This window comes from Oryctolagus cuniculus, chromosome 3, assembly GCF_051225735.1.
Source record: "Oryctolagus cuniculus isolate XC-2025 breed Fujian yellow rabbit chromosome 3, ASM5122573v1, whole genome shotgun sequence".
NCBI lineage: Eukaryota > Metazoa > Chordata > Mammalia > Lagomorpha > Leporidae > Oryctolagus > Oryctolagus cuniculus.
Genome location: NC_142869.1, coordinates 61341096 through 61358538, shown reverse-complemented (window position 1 = coordinate 61358538; position 17443 = coordinate 61341096). Strand labels below are relative to the sequence as shown.

The 17443-nt window shown below is 40.2% G+C and overlaps 1 protein-coding gene and 1 long non-coding RNA gene across 12 annotated transcripts in view; both read right to left on the bottom strand.

Annotated features, from left to right (window-relative positions):
• ZNF385B (zinc finger protein 385B) overlaps positions 1-17443 on the bottom strand; it is a 485063-nt gene that overhangs the window by 280892 nt on the left and 186728 nt on the right. The gene's annotated exons all lie outside the window — the stretch shown is intronic.
• LOC149127350 (uncharacterized) lies at positions 3731-11818 on the bottom strand. Its single transcript, XR_016230736.1, has 2 exons — positions 10523-11818; positions 3731-8079 (listed from the first exon to the last, which is right to left on the bottom strand). It is a non-coding gene; the product is annotated as an uncharacterized LOC149127350 (long non-coding RNA).

Below are 17443 nucleotides of genomic sequence, written 5' to 3'. Positions count from 1 at the left end.
GGAGGTTGAGAAAAGGCAATCCTTCTACATTGTTGATGAGGCCGTAAATTAGCACCCACCACAGAAAACAGTATGGAGATTCCTCAACAAAGTGAGGACAGAACTACTACAGGACCCAGCAATACCCCTTTCAGATAAATATCCAAAGGAAATGAAATCTATTGAAGAGACATGTGCACTCCTATTGAGGGAATTTTGTCCTGGTGTCCTGTGTCAACGGCAATTTATGAGATCAGAAATAATGATGAGAAAATGTGAAGGTTTATTTGAGTAGAAAATAGAGAAGCTCAAAGCCAAAGGTAGGGGTGGTGGAAAGAGAAGAAACCAAGGGGGACACACAGCCTAGGAGGATTCATATAGCTCAAGCGAGTCAATCTTTTAGTACCTTCGAGGCAATTATTTATTGGTCCCTGTTGTGATGACTGGTGTTGCTGGGCAGGGGAAGCTATGATCAAAGCTGCAAAAAGAACTTTCTGGTGGTTCTTATAGTTAGATTAATTGGAACTGGGGCATAACTGGACCCTCAGAGTTGTATACCACATCATGTTTCAACAGTCTGAAAGGGCAGGTGAGAGGCAGTGAAATAAAGAATTCTGATCAGGGGCAAAGTTAAGTTTCAAGATGAAGTCTATCTGGTCCCTTATCTCCAGGGTCTCAGGGTCCCAGGACCCCTTTTACTCCCATGTTTATTGCAGCACTCTGTACAACCACCAGGAAATGGGAACAACCTAAGTGTCCATTCACTGATGAATGGATAGAGAAATGTAGTACATTTTCTTAGGGACTATTACTCAGCCATAAAAAAGATGAAGTCTTGTCGCTAGCAACAACATGGATCAAATGGGAGATCATTATATTAAGTGAAATAAGCTAAGTACAGAAAGACAAATGTCACATGAACTCACCCACATGAGGAGTCTAAAAAAGACAGGTGATCTCATAGAAGAAAAAAATATATGGCTGTGGTTACCACAGGCTGAGGAGGCAAGTGGGGAGGGAGAGATTGGGAACTGTTGATTGACGAATGCTAGGTGATAGCTAGACAGGAATCACAAGCTCCTGGGTTCCATTGACCTAATGAAGACAGACAATGCTACTCTACTATGTGTTTCTCTATTAAAAAGACTAGAAGATACGATTTTGGGGTGTCTTTACTATAAAGAAATATTAAATGCTTGAAAGAATAAATATACTTACCCTGACTGGACATTACACAATATATACATGTAACAAAACATCACTTAGTACCCCGTAAGTTTGTACAATTTTCATGTCTTTTAAATTTTTTTCCCAAAACATTTTTTTAAAAGAACTTAAGATTCCCACCTGTACTATAGTTTTAATATAGTTAAATACGGTTCTAGTCTCAGACTTTATGGGTTCTATTCCTTTTTCAGTAAGTTGAAATAATATTTGCAAATGTGTGAATTATACAGCTGAGTTCCATACAAAATGGAATCATTGAAGAGAACATGCTCATGAGATAACTATTTATATATATGAGTATAGCTCTCTGTGAGTCCTTTAAAAGGGAAATAGTCTGTTATTAGAATACACAGCTATCCTTCAATAAAGCACAGCTAAGGCTATAAGTGTGATAAAAATTAAGCATTTCTGTCATAATAGTTTTAAATTGGGTTTTAAAATAATCATCATAAATACTGAAGATTCTAGAAAGCATTATTATTTATCCAAATCTGACATCTCACAAAAGCATTTCAGCATCTGAAAGGACAGAATAACTTAGAGTAACACATAAATTCCCAAATCATTTATTCAAATCAAATATCCATTCTTACATCAAGGGCAACTACTTCTTCATAAAAGATTTGTGTAATATATTACCTAGAAATGAATGTTACATATTTATAACTCTGACTGGTAAATCCCAGTCATGCTGTTATTATGCCATTAAACTAGAAATACAGAGAGCTGAAAAGAGGAGTGATCATAATAAAAGCACTTTATTCTACACATAATACCTGAAATTCAATCTAATACAACTTCCAAATACCGAAAGTTTAATGTTTATTATCTTTATTGAATAATCTTCTCCTTCTTTGACTAAAGTCAATAAAAAGTCATCTCTAAACTTTGCAGGCAAGCTAGAAACTATTACATTATACAAGGTCATCAAGATAAGAATAAAATTAATAGATCATCCTTCTGATTCCTGCTAGCTAGTACTTTAGTGTCTTCCTTCTCAATCCTAACACCAGTTCATTTAAAAATCTGCATTTTCACAGAAGTTTGAGCACCATTTTATGTTCATGCATTTTTATTTGCATATTCATACTGAATTTAGAGTTATTTCAAGGAAAATGCCATCAAATAATAATATTAATGTGCTGGAAAGCCCTTTAGGTTTGGAGAGACATTTAAAATTTTTTTATTGTGCTAAAATATATATAACATAAAATTTACCATTTTAAACATTTTTAAAAGATTTATTTTTTTGAAAGCTATAGTTACAGAGAGAAAGGGAGAGACAGATTTTCTTTTTTTTTTCTTTCTTTCTTTTTTTTTTTTTACAGGCAGAGTGGACAGTGAGAGAGAGAGACAGAGAGAAAGGTCTTCCTTTGCCGTTGGTTCATCCTCCAATGGCCGCCGCGGCTGGCGTGCTGCGGCCGGCGCACCGCGCTGATCCGATGGCAGGAGCCAGGAGCCAGGTGCTTTTCCTGGTCTCCCATGGGGTGCAGGGCCCAAGCACCTGGGCCATCCTCCACTGCACTCCCTGGCCACAGCAGAGAGCTGGCCTGGAAGAGGGGCAACCGGGACAGAATCCGGCGCCCCAACCGGCACTAGAACCCGGTGTGCTGGCACCGCTAGGTGGAGGATTAGCCTAGTGAGCCGCCGCGCCGGCCCAGAGAGACAGATTTTCTATCCACTGGTTCACTCCCCAGATGGCTGCAACAGCCAGGGCTGGGCCAGGCTGAAGCCAGGAACCAGGGTTTCATCTGGTCTCCCACATAGGTGGCAGGGGCTCAAACACTTGGGCCATCTTCTGCTGCTTTTCCAACACCATTAGCAAAGAACTAGAAAGGAAGTGGAGCAGCTGGAATACACCCAGTGTCCATAAAGTATGCTGGCATCACAGACAACGATTTAAGCTTCTACGCCACAACACTGGCTACTTAAACATTTTTAAAGATTTATTTATCAATCATTTTTATGCAGTGACAGAGAGAGAAGAAAAGACAGAGCCAGAATCTTCCATTTACTAGTTTACTTCTCAAATGCCCCAATAGCCAGGACTAGGTCAGGCCAATGCCAGGAGCCAGGGACTCTATCCAGATCTCCTACTTGGGTAGCAAGCACCCAAGTAATTGGATCATCCTCTACTACCTTGCATTATCAGGAAGCTGCATCTGAAACAGAGGAGTTGAAACCCACATCAGCACTTTGGATATGGGATGTGTATATCCCAAGAAGCGGCTTAATCTGCTGCATCCACTCTTTTTCACCATTATTAAGCATATGGTGCAGGGGCATTAGGCACAATCATACAGTTGTACAGCTGTCACCATCACCCACCTTCCCTCACTGAAACTTAGTATCTATTGAACAATAACTTCTTTTTTCCCTCTCGCTCCTTATGGAGGAGAAAATCTGTTTTCCAAAAACATTCATTCATAAATTATACCATTAAGTATAACTTAACTAAAGAACTTCAGTATGCCTCTTCTATACTTTAGAAAGAATGCTTGAGCATAGTCATTTTTTTAAAATGTTGCTGATATTAGTGGTATGGAGGTATACACGTTGATAGTACAGAATATATTTTGGATTTTGGGTATATACTTATTTTTATGTATCAGTGGAAATAGTATAAATATGAAAAGTAATAATTTTGCATAGGATCAAGCAATACCTTCTTCTAATGAAAGATTCAGACTAAATATGGGGGGGGGCAATGGGTATAAAACATTACACTGCCATTTGTACACCCACATGACAAGCCTGATCTAGTTGAACAAGAAAGTTTTCAGGTATAATTTTCCTAAGGATGGCTACAAAGGTGTAAGTTCATCTAGACTTTCATATCTCACGCTTTCTATTGCCAGGTTGGTGACAAGTATTTACTAAGAGATGAATAAACACAATGGTAATTCAAAAGGAAAAGTCTATAATTAGTAGTAAAAGGAAATTAAGAAATAAATGAGGAAGAAAGAATCGCTCATGTCATTGAAGAAAAAAATAAGCCTACTCTTGCAAAAATGTTAACATTTTAGGCAAAGAAACACTCACAAAGCACCCAACCTGCATGGAAGTGAGCATATGTCGCTCTGACTTAAATGACCCTTCTCTGTTTGCACTCGCTCCTCAAGTTTAGCAGCCCATGATTACAAAACAGGCTCACATTATGAACAGATCTTTGCTGACCACATGCCCACAGGCCACATTTGTTCCAATCAATCCACATCCAATTGCTGCATGCTATGGCACTCTTTCAGCCAAAATATTCTGCTGCCTGAGTGGACCACATTCATTCACCCAGGCTTTTTCCTTTTCACTCTCAAATGTGCCATGTATCATGAACTCCCAGCCTTCACACAAATTCTGTTGTCTTGCAACACCGTTTTTTGATCTTCAGATAATATATCTGTACTGACAAAACCCAGAAATCCTAAGAAATGATGGTTGGCGGTATAGCATAACAGCAAAGGAAGACATGACCAGACTTTGTGGGACTCTAAATGAATGTAGTTTGAGGACTTACAGGAGTGGTAAAGCAGAGACGAGGAAACTCAGTTTCCAGTGATCACAAATATCCTTATGACAATAAAGCTCACTGGTATCATCCGACACTGCATTATTGTTTACCTCATTTTCTGAAACAAACTAGAAACAATTGCAATAACAACCACTTTAATTTTCTAATATGTTATTAATGCTGATTTTATAGCTTATGCACACTGAAAATCTACATGCAATCTAGAAATTCTTCAGGTGCAGAGTCTTACAGAAACTTCAGTCACTTATTAATGAAAATAAAACAACACACTAAGAATAACTAAGATAAGGATTCCCCTGGAATTCTTTCCTTGCTTCTCTTTAATGCAGATTCTTCTTCATATGCAACTAATATGTTAACTTGAACATTCCATAATAGACAATAACAATAGATGATGATTATTGAGAGTTTACAATGCGCTAGAAACTATCTTTAGAGTTGGACATTATACTGTTCATTTAATTCTCAAAATAATCCTATGAGGTAGGAATAATTATTACCCCCATTTAGTTTACTGTGTAAAGAGAGTGAAAGAGATATTAAGAAACACACCCGGGGTCACCCAGGTCTTAGCCGAGGTCATTAGAAAATGCCAGGTCACACTCTTAATCACCTGGCATAAATGTCAGTATCATTTTCTACACATAAATTGTTTTCATTTTCCAGTGTTACCTGGTTTTTAAGACTATAAAGAGACGAATGACAATGCATGCAGTTTTTTCTCTGACAGGTCTGGCATTTGACAGCTGTGCCTGAGATTTCCACCATCTTGGGGCACTGCTGTTTTGCTGGACAACCTGGAAGTTTCAAAACAGTAGCTGATAGCTCAACAATTTGTTGCACACATATTCTAAGAAATCTCCTGCTAAAGTGACCTCATAAAAGGGTCACTTATCTTCTGCAGTTGGCAGGCACAACCCTGCCTAAAGCACTTCTCGGGATTTAAAGCCAAATCCAGAGAATCACCTTGAAAAACAGAAATTGGATATTCTATCACAACTAGGAAATGGGTACACCTCTTGTTCCCTCATGTACACAGGCATCCTATGGAGAGGAACGGGCACCACTCCAAGTAAAAACAGTTTTTGTCATCAGCAGCCTACCAGAATGAATTGTCAATTTACAAATAATAAGTGACAGGTACAATTACTAGTGTCAATTAAAAATGCTTTTTCATAGGTGAAGGGAGCAGACACCAGTTATGCCTACTAGTGCTCAAAGAGGCCGCGTTGCTGCTTCGTGAGATGTTTTATGTTTTCATTTTTAAAAACTGGCACTCCTGGTATTCACGTAATTTTTATCACTATATTTCTAAATAAATAACATTCAAATTATTTAAAAACACCTAGCAGTGTAAACCTATTAATATCACCCCATATTTGAAAACTTGTAGTTCTGTGTGACTGTCTTAAATAATTTAATGAAAATAGAAAACAATCAGATTATTTCAAGTACAGCACTTTATTTCTCCTTACAGTTATTAATGTAGTCACAGGGAAAATCTGTGAGTAAAAGGCAGGCTTGCTTTATCTGGTAATTCATTTAGAGTCATCTGCATTCATTTGCTGAAAAGGGACCCAGGTGCAAAGCAAAACAATGGAAAATTCAGGGAAATTGTTTTATGGGAACACCATAGTCCAAGACACTGATAACATTTTAAAAGTGGATTTGAGTATTTTATTTGAATTGTTATTAAATAATGACATAGATTCCTGTAACACACAAATCCAGAAAATAATCTCCTTAATTTATAGTGACACCCACTTAAACAAAAACAAAAGTCTTCAAATGTAAATACTTTCTGAGACAATTTCAATTGCATATGATTAGGATGGGCTGCATGCTTGAAATTAGGCAGATAGAGTAAAAAGAAATAATTTCTGAGTAATTTTTATTGTTCTGTTTCATGGATAGAAAACTTTGGTTATCTGTGCTTCTGCTCTTTATCTCACATTCCATATCTGGTCCATGAACAAATATCTTCAAAAGAAATCTAACAATTATTTTATGAATATCCAATAGTCTCTTAGTAGAGTTGTTTGGTTCCCCTATATGTAGATTCCTGTTATCTGCAAATAAGAATAACGTGACTTCCTCCTTTCCAATTTGTATCCCTCTGATTTCTTTTTCTTGCCTAATGGCTCTGATTAAAACTTTCAGTATTATATTGAATAACAATGATGAGAATGGGTATCCTTGTTGGTTCTGGATTTCAGTGGAAATACTTCCAACATTTCCCCATTCAATATGATGCTGGCTGTGGGTTTCTCATAAATTACTTTGATTGTCTTGAGGAATGTTCCCTTTACACCCAATTTTCTTAAGGTTTTCATCATGAAAGGATATTCTATTCAACCAACTTCTTTCTCTGCATCTATTGAAATAATCATATGGTTTTTGTTCTTGTTTGTTGGTGTTATGTATCACATTTATTTGCAAATGCTGAACCATCCCTGCATACCAGGGATAAATTCTGTTGGTCTGGGTAAATGATCTTTCTGATGTGTTGTTGGATTCGATTAGCTAGTATTTTGTTGAGGATTTTTGTATCTATGTTCATCGGGGATATTGGTTTATAGTTCTCTCTGTTATATCTTTTTCTGGTTTAGAATTAGATGATGCTGGCCTCAGAACAAGTCTGTGAGGATTCCTTCCCTTTCAATTGTTTGGAATAACTTGAGAAGAATTGGAATTAGTTCTTCTTTAAATGGTAGAACTGAACAGTGAAGCCATGCATTACTAGGCTTTTTTTATTGGTTGGGTCTTTATTACTGATTCAATCTCCATCTGGTTTATTGGTCTGTTTAGGTTTTCTATGTCAAGACTCAATTTTGGTAGACAGTATGTGTCCAGAAATTTTTTTGGTATATATCACTGTTTGTAGTAATACCTGATGATTCTTTTTATTTCTGTGGTATCCTTACATCTCCTTTTTCATCTCTGATTTAATTAATTTGGGTCTTCTTTATTTTGGTTGGGTGTATCAATTTTATTTATCCTTTTTTAAAAAACAATTCCTCATTTTGCTAATCTTTCATATTATACTTTTGGTTTCAATTTTGTTTATTTCTTCTGTAATTATCTCTTTCTACTAATTTTAGGTTTGGTTTCTTATTGTTTTTCTAGGTCCTTGGGAAGCACTAATAGCTCATTTAATTAATGCCTTTCCAATTTCTTGATATAGGCACCAACTGCTATAAACTTCCCTCTTAATACTACTTTTGCTGTATCCCATTATTTTTGTTATGTTGTATTGTCATATTCATTTATTTCCAGAAATTTGATCTTTCCCTTTTGATTTCTTCTGTGACCACTGCTCATTCAAGAATGCGTTATTTAGTCTCCTTGTGTCGCTCCCCCTCTTCGTGGAGGAGCAACACAGGACCCTGCGCTGTTCTTTCGTCTGCTCGGCCCTCCCCGGGTTTGCTGCTGGTTCTTCCCGGGTTGGCTACTATCCCTTCCACCTCCGTGGAAGGGCAGTTCCCCCTGGCCGCATTCCCCACTTCCGCAGGGGAGCGGCACACCGCCGGCCGGCTTTCTCGAGGGCTGCACGGGTTCCCTTAGATGTTCCCCATAGATGTTCCTGGTGCATGCCGTCTCTCTCCTCCTTTATAGTCCTCTTCCGCCAATCCCAACTCGGCCGCCCACACGCCGAGCACGCTGCTCTCCAATCAGGAGCAAGTCCTACAGTCCATCAGTTGAACTGGAGGCAGCTGTGCGGAAGCTGTTTACTTCTCTCCCAGCGTCATATTGTGGGAGAGCAGATGCATAGAATAAGTCTTAATTCGAGTAACTTAGTCTAGTCCGGATTGCTCCCCACAGATCCCCCTTTCTTTTTATTTTTTAGCGTTGATACGCGCCTGTCTTCGGTGTCCCGCGGTACACACTCTGCTCTACTTGCTAGAGTTGCCACAGGCTCTTACAAGTCCTATCAATCAGGAAAACCGAATCCGGGTCCTCTCTTCGCCATGTTGTGAGGAGGTTTTTAGGCGCTGATGCGTGCCTGTGTTCGGTGCCCTGCAGCGCATGCTCTGCTCTGCTAGAACTGCCTGCAGGTGTTTACAAAACCTATCAGGCAAACCGAATCCAAGCCTTCTCATTGCCTTTTTGTGGGGAGGCCTTACTGATGTTAATTCGTGCCTGTCTTCGGTGACCTGCGGCTCATACTCTGGTCGAGCTTTGCTGGCGCTTACCGCCTTAAATCAGGCAGACCGAATCCAAACCTCCTAATTGTTGCATTGTGGGGAAGCTTTACTGATGTTAATTCGTGCCTGTCTTCGGTGACCTGCGGCTAGCCGCCCAGGTGCTCATAGCCTCACTAATCGGGCAGACCGAATCCAAGCCTTCTAATTGGCATGTTGAGGGGAGGCCTTATTTCTCTCTATTTCTCTATCTCCGGGCATTCCTATTTCTCCCATTTTACTTCTATCTTCCAGCATTCCTATTTCTCTCACTTAACTTCTAAAACTTCTGTTTCTCTTATCCCCGCAGCTTCCCGGCACCTCGCCCCGCCGGCGGGTTCCCGGCTCTGCGCCGCTTCAGCCCGCGCGCCTCTCTCATCTGCGCAGCTTCCCGGCTTTGCGCGGCTTCCCGGCTTCGCGCGCTCCGCGGTCTCCACGCTTAACCCTTTCGCGTCTGAACCACGGCCTACGCCAGCGTTCCCTATCTATTCACGCCCCGTGCTCTCTCTGCACGCGGCGGCTTCCGCGAGTAACACAGCGTAGCTTGCGTCTCCGCCACTAGGATTCAATCTAAGTTCCCCGGGCTAGCCTGGCGAATTCAACCCAGCGTACGTCTCCGCCCCACGATTTGGCTTCCCGTCCTTTGCTCCCCGGGCTAATCAGACGGATCCCAATCTGGCTTACGTCTCAGCTTCTGGTTTTAACTTTTCGCCCCCTATTCCCGGGCTAACTTGAGAACCCCAAAGTGGCTTCCGTTTCCGCCTCGGCCTGCCCCCCGCGGCTTCAATTTCCCTAACACTTTTCTCTACCCGGTATGTTTCCCCAAACTTTCCTCCAACGATATTCCTCCCTCATTTCTCCTGGCCTCTCCCCACAGTCCGCGTCCGAGTCTGTTTGTTCTAGCTTTCACTTTCGCTTTCGACCTTAAAGATTTCTCCCAGCTTCCCCACGTAGTCCATATCCGAGTCTATGCCTAGGCTTTCAACAGCTTCTTCCGGCACCCTTTTCGTCCGGCTTTTCCCTAGGCTGTTTGCTAGTCTCTCTCTCCGATATTTTCCCTAGTTCTTCCCGCTTCTTCCCTCCTAAGTTTCATATCCGTCCTAGGTTTCCTATCCGAGTCACGGCACCATTATGTCGCTCCCCCTCTTCGTGGAGGAGCAACACAGGACCCTGCGCTGTTCTTTCGTCTGCTCGGCCCTCCCCGGGTTTGCTGCTGGTTCTTCCCGGGTTGGCTACTATCCCTTCCACCTCCGTGGAAGGGCAGTTCCCCCTGGCCGCATTCCCCACTTCCGCAGGGGAGCGGCACACCGCCGGCCGGCTTTCTCGAGGGCTGCACGGGTTCCCTTAGATGTTCCCCATAGATGTTCCTGGTGCATGCCGTCTCTCTCCTCCTTTATAGTCCTCTTCCGCCAATCCCAACTCGGCCGCCCACACGCCGAGCACGCTGCTCTCCAATCAGGAGCAAGTCCTACAGTCCATCAGTTGAACTGGAGGCAGCTGTGCGGAAGCTGTTTACTTCTCTCCCAGCGTCATATTGTGGGAGAGCAGATGCATAGAATAAGTCTTAATTCGAGTAACTTAGTCTAGTCCGGATTGCTCCCCACACCTTGTTTTCACATACATTCTAAGGATTCTTGAGTTGTTAATTTTCAGCTTCACCCCATTATTGTCAGAAAAAATGCATGGTATGATTTCAATATTTTTTAATTTTCTGAGACTTGTTTTATACCCTAGCATAGGGTGTGTCCTAGAGAAAGTGCACTGATGAAAAGAATGTGTATTCTGCAACTGTGAGATGAAAGCTTCTGTAGATATCAGTTCCATTTGGTTCAAAGTGTAGATTAGTTCTGTTGATTCTTTGCTGATTTTTTGATCTGTCCTTTGATGAAAGTGGGGTGTTGAAGTTTCCTATTACTATTGTATTGAAGTTTATGTCTCCCCTATTAACATTTGTTTTAAATCTATTAACATTTGTTTTAAGTAGCCAGGTGTCCTGGCATTGGGTGTGTACACATTTATTATAGTCACACCTTCCTGTTCAATTGGTCTCTTAATCACTACATAATTCCCTTCTTTAAATCTTTTAACAGCTTTTGTGTTAATGTCTATTTTGTCTGATATTAGGATGGCTACACCTACTCATTTTTGTTTTCTGTTGGCATGAAACATCTTTATCCATCCTTTCAATTTCTTTTTGCATGTATCTTTGATGGTGAGGTGTGTTTCCTGTAGGCAGCAGAGTTTGGTAAAGTGGCAGGATATAAAATTAACACAAAAATCAATAGCCTTTGTACAGACAGAAAATGCCATGGCTGAGAAAGAATTACTAAGATCAATCCTATTCACAATAGCTATAAAATAAATTAAATACATTAGAATACATTTAACCAAGAAAGTAAAAAATCTCTATAATGAGAATTACAAAACATTAAAGAAATAGAAGAAGACAAACACACAAAAAGGAAAAATCTTTCATGTTCATGGATTAGAAGAATTAAAATCATCAAAATGTCTATACTTCTGAAAATAATTTACAGATTCAAGGTAATCCCAATGAAAATACTAAAGACATTCTTCTCAGATTTAGAAAAAGTGATGCTAGAATTCATATAGAAACACAAGGGACCCTGAATAGCTAGAGCAATCTTAAAAAAACAAAAATAAAGCCAGAGGAAGCACAATACCAGATTTTAAGACATACTACATGATAGTTGTAATCAGAACAGCCTGGTTCTGGCACAAAAATACACATGTAGATTAATGGAAAAGAACAGAAACTCCCTGAAAGCCAAGACACTCTGGCCAAAAAAAAAAAAAAAATGACCTAAATGAAAGATCTCCACGAGTGAGATCCCAGTGGAAAGAACAGGTCATCAAAGAAGGAGGTACCTTTCTCTGAAGGGAGGAGAGAACTTCCACTCTGACTACGACCTTGTCTAAATATGATCAGAGTTGGTGAACTCAAAAGGCTTCCATAGCCTTGGAAACTCATGACAATAGCCTAGGGTGATTACTGATGCCATAAACAAGAGTGTCAATTTGTTAAGTCAACAACAGGAGTCACTGTGCACTTACTCCTCATGTAGGATCTCTGTCTTTAGTGTGCTGTACATTGAGATTTAATGCTATAACTAGTACCCAAACAGTATTTTTCACTTTGTGTTTCTGTGTGGGTGCAAACTGTTGAAATCTTTACTTAATATATGCTAAACTGATCTTCTGTATATAAAGAGAATTGAAAATGAATCTTGATGTGAATGGAAGGGGAGAGGGAGAGGGAAAGGGGAGGTTTGTGGGTGGGAGGGAAGTTATGGGGGGGCCATTGTAATCCATAAGCTGTACTTTGGAAATTTATATTCATTAAATAAAAGTTAAAAAAAAAAAAAAGAACAGAAACTCCAAAAGTCAATCCACAAATCTTCAACCAACTAATCTTTGACCAACAATGTAAAGTCAATCCCTGGAGAAAGGACCATCTTTTCCACAAATGGTGCTGGGAAAATTGTACCTCTGCCTGCAGAAGCATGAAAACAAGAACCCTACCTTATATGTTAAACAAAAATTAACTTAAAATAGATCAAGGATCTAAATCTACAACCTTATTCCATCAAATTACTAGAGGAGAACATTGGGGAAACTCTGTAAGACACTGGTATAGGCAAAGACTTCCTGGAAAAGACCCCAGAAGTACAAGCAATCAAAACCAAAATTGACAAATGGTATTACATCAAGCTGAGAAGCTTCTAAATTGCAAAGGAAACACTGTAGCGGCCATTAGGGGAGTAAACCAATGGAAGGAAGACCTTTCTCTCTGTTCTCTCTCTCTCAATGTCTAACTCTGCCTGGCAAATAATAATAATAATAATTTTAAAAAAGTGAAGATGCAACTGACAGAATGGGGGAAAATATTTGCAAACTATGCAGCTGATAAAGGATTAATATCCAGAATCTATAAAGAGCTCAAGAAACTCAACAACAACAAAACAAACAACCCAGTTAAAAATGGGCAAAGAACTCGAACAGGCATTTTTTAAGAGAGGAAGTTCAAATGGCCAACAGACACATGAAAAAATGCTCAGGATCACCAGCTATCAGGGAAATGCAAAAATCACAATAAGGTTTTACTTCACCCCAGTCAGAATGGCTGTCATACAGAAATCAACAAACAATAAATGCTGGCATGGATGTGGGGGGAAAAGTACCCTAATCCACTGTTGGTGGGAATATAAACTATTAAAGCCATTGTGGAAGTTTGGAGATACCTCCAAAAGTTCAAAAGAGATATACCTTTATATGACCCAGCAATCGCACTCCTGGGAATTCACCAAAGGGAAATGAAGTCAGGATATCAAACAGTTATCTGTACCCCTCTGTTTATTTCAGCTCAATTCACAATAGCTAAGAAACGGAATCAAACCAGATGTCCATCCACTGATGACTGGATGAAGAAATTATGGAACATAAATAGTATGGAATACTACTCAGCCATAAAAAGGAATGAAATTCTTTCTTTTGTAAAAAAATGGATGCAACTAGAAACTATCATACTTAGTAAAATAAGCCAGTACCCAAAAGACAAATACCATGTTCTCCCTGATCTGTGATAACTAATAGAGTACCAAAAACCTAATGTATGGGAGTGAAATTAATATTCTGAGATTCAATGAATGTTTATAGTCCTTATCTCTACTGTTAGGAACAGTGTTTTTTCATTTTATTATTTGTTGAACTCTTTACTTAGTAAAGGGCTGATCTTATGAGTATAAAGTAAATGAAAGTGTATCACTGTAGAAATTAAGAAAGGGAATCAATGAGGAAGGAGGAAGAAAAGCAGGAGTGTGGGAGGGAGGAGTGGGGGGAGGGATGGGAAGCATCACTATGTTCCTAAATCTGTATGTTTGAAGTACATGAAATTTGTTTAACTTAAATAAAACAAAATAAAGAAATCTACAATCATTTATTGATGCTCTCACTATCACTAACCTGGTCCAAGGAACAATAATTTCTTGCCTGAATTACAGTGGCAGCCACCTAAGCAGTAATCTTTACCATCTTTTCAATACAGTAGAGTCAGGAATATTCCATTAAAATGAATTGTATTGCAAATTTGGCTTCTGCTTTCATTAAGGACAAAAGCTGAAGTTCTGACAATGCAATGATCTACCGGCTTGCTATATCCACTCTGAATTTTCCTACTTTCCTTCAGTTCTCTCTGAAGCAGGTGCACTGGACCACTGGCTATTCCTTGAGCCTGTCTGGAGGACAGGGCCTTTTCACCACTCTCATCAGACTGGAATTCTCCTCTACAAGAAACTGCATGATCAGCTCCCCTCCTTCCTATCATCTCATCCACAACATCAATCTTATCTCCAACAAATATATACTTCAACACTCTCTTCCTAATTTTATTTTTTCTCCTTCATACTAACCACTCTTTAACCTTGTACACATGTTATTTATTTACCTTAATCATTGCCTGTCTCAAGAGAATGTCAGGTCAAGGAATGTTTTGTTCACTTCTTCCTATAACACATAGCAGGTTCTCAGTCATAAATTGTTAAATGGAATGAGTGAATGAATTCAAGATCATAAACTGTGACCAAAAATAAATAAAAGTATTTATTAAAATACTTCCAGTGAAAGCAAATGAGAATAAGGGGGAAAATTAGATGTACATGTGAGCATTCATTGTCTTTCTTATAAACAACGAATTATAAACAAATTATAAAATGAATTAAACAATTATAAACAAACACTAACTATTCACATGAGGTAAAGCACATGGCTGCCCCAAGGAGTTAAGAAGTACAGCTCAGAAGAACAAGTAAACCATATGGATGATACATTGGGATGGAAGGCACTCAAGCAGGGCCCCAGACCAGAGGCACAGGGGCAGAGCTAAAGGGAGGAATCAGGCTGGAGAGAAAGAAGGTGAAGCCAAGGATGACAAACCTCTTCTTTCATGCTGAGCAAATGGATTTAATCTAGCACCTGGACTGGGGAATTTCCACCAATAAATGATGACATAATAAGATCTCTGTTTCATTAAGGCCATTCACATAAGGATACGCAACATACTGTTATAAAGAGTAGCAAATAAATATAAACCATATCCAACAAACTAGAATCAGATAATAAATCAAGACAAGTCCATAACAGAATATTAAATACCTTAAAATGATATGTGTAAAGATTTATCAGTAAAAAGTTCCGTTATATATTGTTAGAAAATAATAAACTTTGAGAGTATACTTAGTTTGTTCCCTCTAAATTAAAAAAATGCATCTTTGCATAGAGTTAAGCCTGAAAGGACATATGAAAATGTTAATAGTAGTAATCCCTAGGTTGTATGATTTGAGATAATTTTGCATTCTTTGTTATGGCTTCCACGTCTTGTAAAGTGAACATGCACGGCTTTTGTTAACAAGAAAAAATGACACTTTTCATTTTGAGGGTAAAAAAGGAAGTAACTGAGAGATTCCACTGAAGACGACAGACCTCAGCAGCAAATCCAGGGGGAATATGAAGACAGCATCAAGCGATAGGCAGAAGGTAGAACGCAGGTACAAGGACTGTGAAGTCAGTCAGTCCCTCCTTTTTTACCTTATTTTTCCACATTTCCTTTCTCTGACAAAATATCTGTTCTTTGACCTCAGGGAGAGAAATGAAGGAAATGGAATAGACCAGTGGTTAGCGAGATGGTACATATTTTAAGCTTTGCAAACCCCTTGTCACAACTACTCCAACTCTACCACCTAGAACACAATGAATGGGCAAGTCTGCTCCAATAAAACATTAGATACACAAATATGCAGGGGGTTGGGGTTGGTTTATAGGCTACAGTTTGCTGATCCCTGAAATAGGTCTTCAATCTCCTTCCCCTTTCTCTCTCTTGATTTGTCTTCCACTTTCTTTTCAGGTTCTACCTACCCCACTCTCTCACCAACACTGTTAACTATACTGATATGCTTGCTATCTTTGGTCTTCTTGCCCAGAAAAACTCAAATGCTAGCTTAATCCATCTTTTACATTCTCTACGCCTGGTTGCTAAAGGAGAAAATCTTTCTTTTCCCACTGGTAATATTATAAATCCTAGTCTTCAGTCCCTAACTTTCAACATTTCAAAGAAAACTTCACATTTTCTTAATCAGTTATTTCTCCCATACTCTCTACTAGCAACTTCAAAACTTTTCCAGTTTCCTCAATAATTCTACCCTAGGTTTTGCCACTCTTGGAGCCCTCTTCCATGCCACTCTGGCTGGAGGTCCCTAATAAATCTTGCTTTTAAATCTTTAAGTCTTGCTTTTCTCTTTGCTTTGTCCACTTGGAAATTTTTCTTCCATATGAGACAATGAACCTAGGTAATATTTTTTGCGCTGCCGTTTCACCCACAACATTTTGATGCCATGACTCAGATAGCAACTCCAACGTGACCCAGATCCCACTCAGGTTCAACTCCAACCAGCGTCCAATCATCCCACTAGGCTGGTGAGCATGTGGACAGCTCTCGCTTTTTTTCAAAGAATTTTACTCTCCTCCATAGCAACTCTCATTTTCTCAAAACACACCAGTTGCCTGTCAGCCAGTTAAAAGTGATTAGCACGGCTGTCAGACTTAAGACTCAGAGGCAAGGCTCACTGATTAAAGCCAGAGCAATCCTCTGGAGCTGGGGCTCTGTTTTAACCCCTCTCTTCTCTGGTGTGGATCGGCCATTTGCATGGGACTGGGAGAAGGCCTCAACACAACTGCCAGATTCGGGCTGGGGCAACACTCCAGTGCTTCCAGAAGGTCTCATGGCCGGGCACCAGACCCCCACAGCCAAAATGGTGTTGGGCTGTGAAACACCTCCCCTCCCTCTTGCATGGATTGGCCCTTCTCATGGGACTGGGAGAAGGCCTTGAGACAACTGACAAATCCTGGCTGGGCAACACTCCAGTGCTTCCAGAAGGTCTCATGGCCGGGCACCAGACCCCCACAGCCAAAATGGTGTTGGGCCGGAAACGCACTTCCTACAGGGAGCAAGTCCCCTGCTACTTCGGAGTCCTCAGGAGCAGTAAAGCCAGAGGCTCCACTCTTCACACTTCTCATCTCAGCTCTGGGAATGTTGGTTTGGTCCAACTCAGCTTCCTTTCCTGGGGACCAGCCTGACACGCAGGACTGGGAGAAGGGCTTGGAGTGATCCTGAAATTCAGGCCAGGGCCACTCCCTGGAGTCTTTGAGGGAATCCCTGACTGGATACTAGAACCCAACGATTCCGTGAGGGTGTTGGCCAAGAACTTCATTCGGTTTTTCCTTCCTCAGAGATTGTCAGTGAGACTGGGTGCAGCTTGGAGCGACGCCATGGACTCCTGGCTCCTTGTTTCAATGAGTTTTTCCTTTACCCCAGATCCTGAAAAGATCTCTGTCTCTCTGCTCCTCTAAATGCTTTCCATACCTCACCAGGTCACCCCAATTCCAACAAACTCGATTTCCTGGTCCCATCAGCAGGTAAGTCCTAGCTTTCATTCATTATCTCCAGGTTAAATTT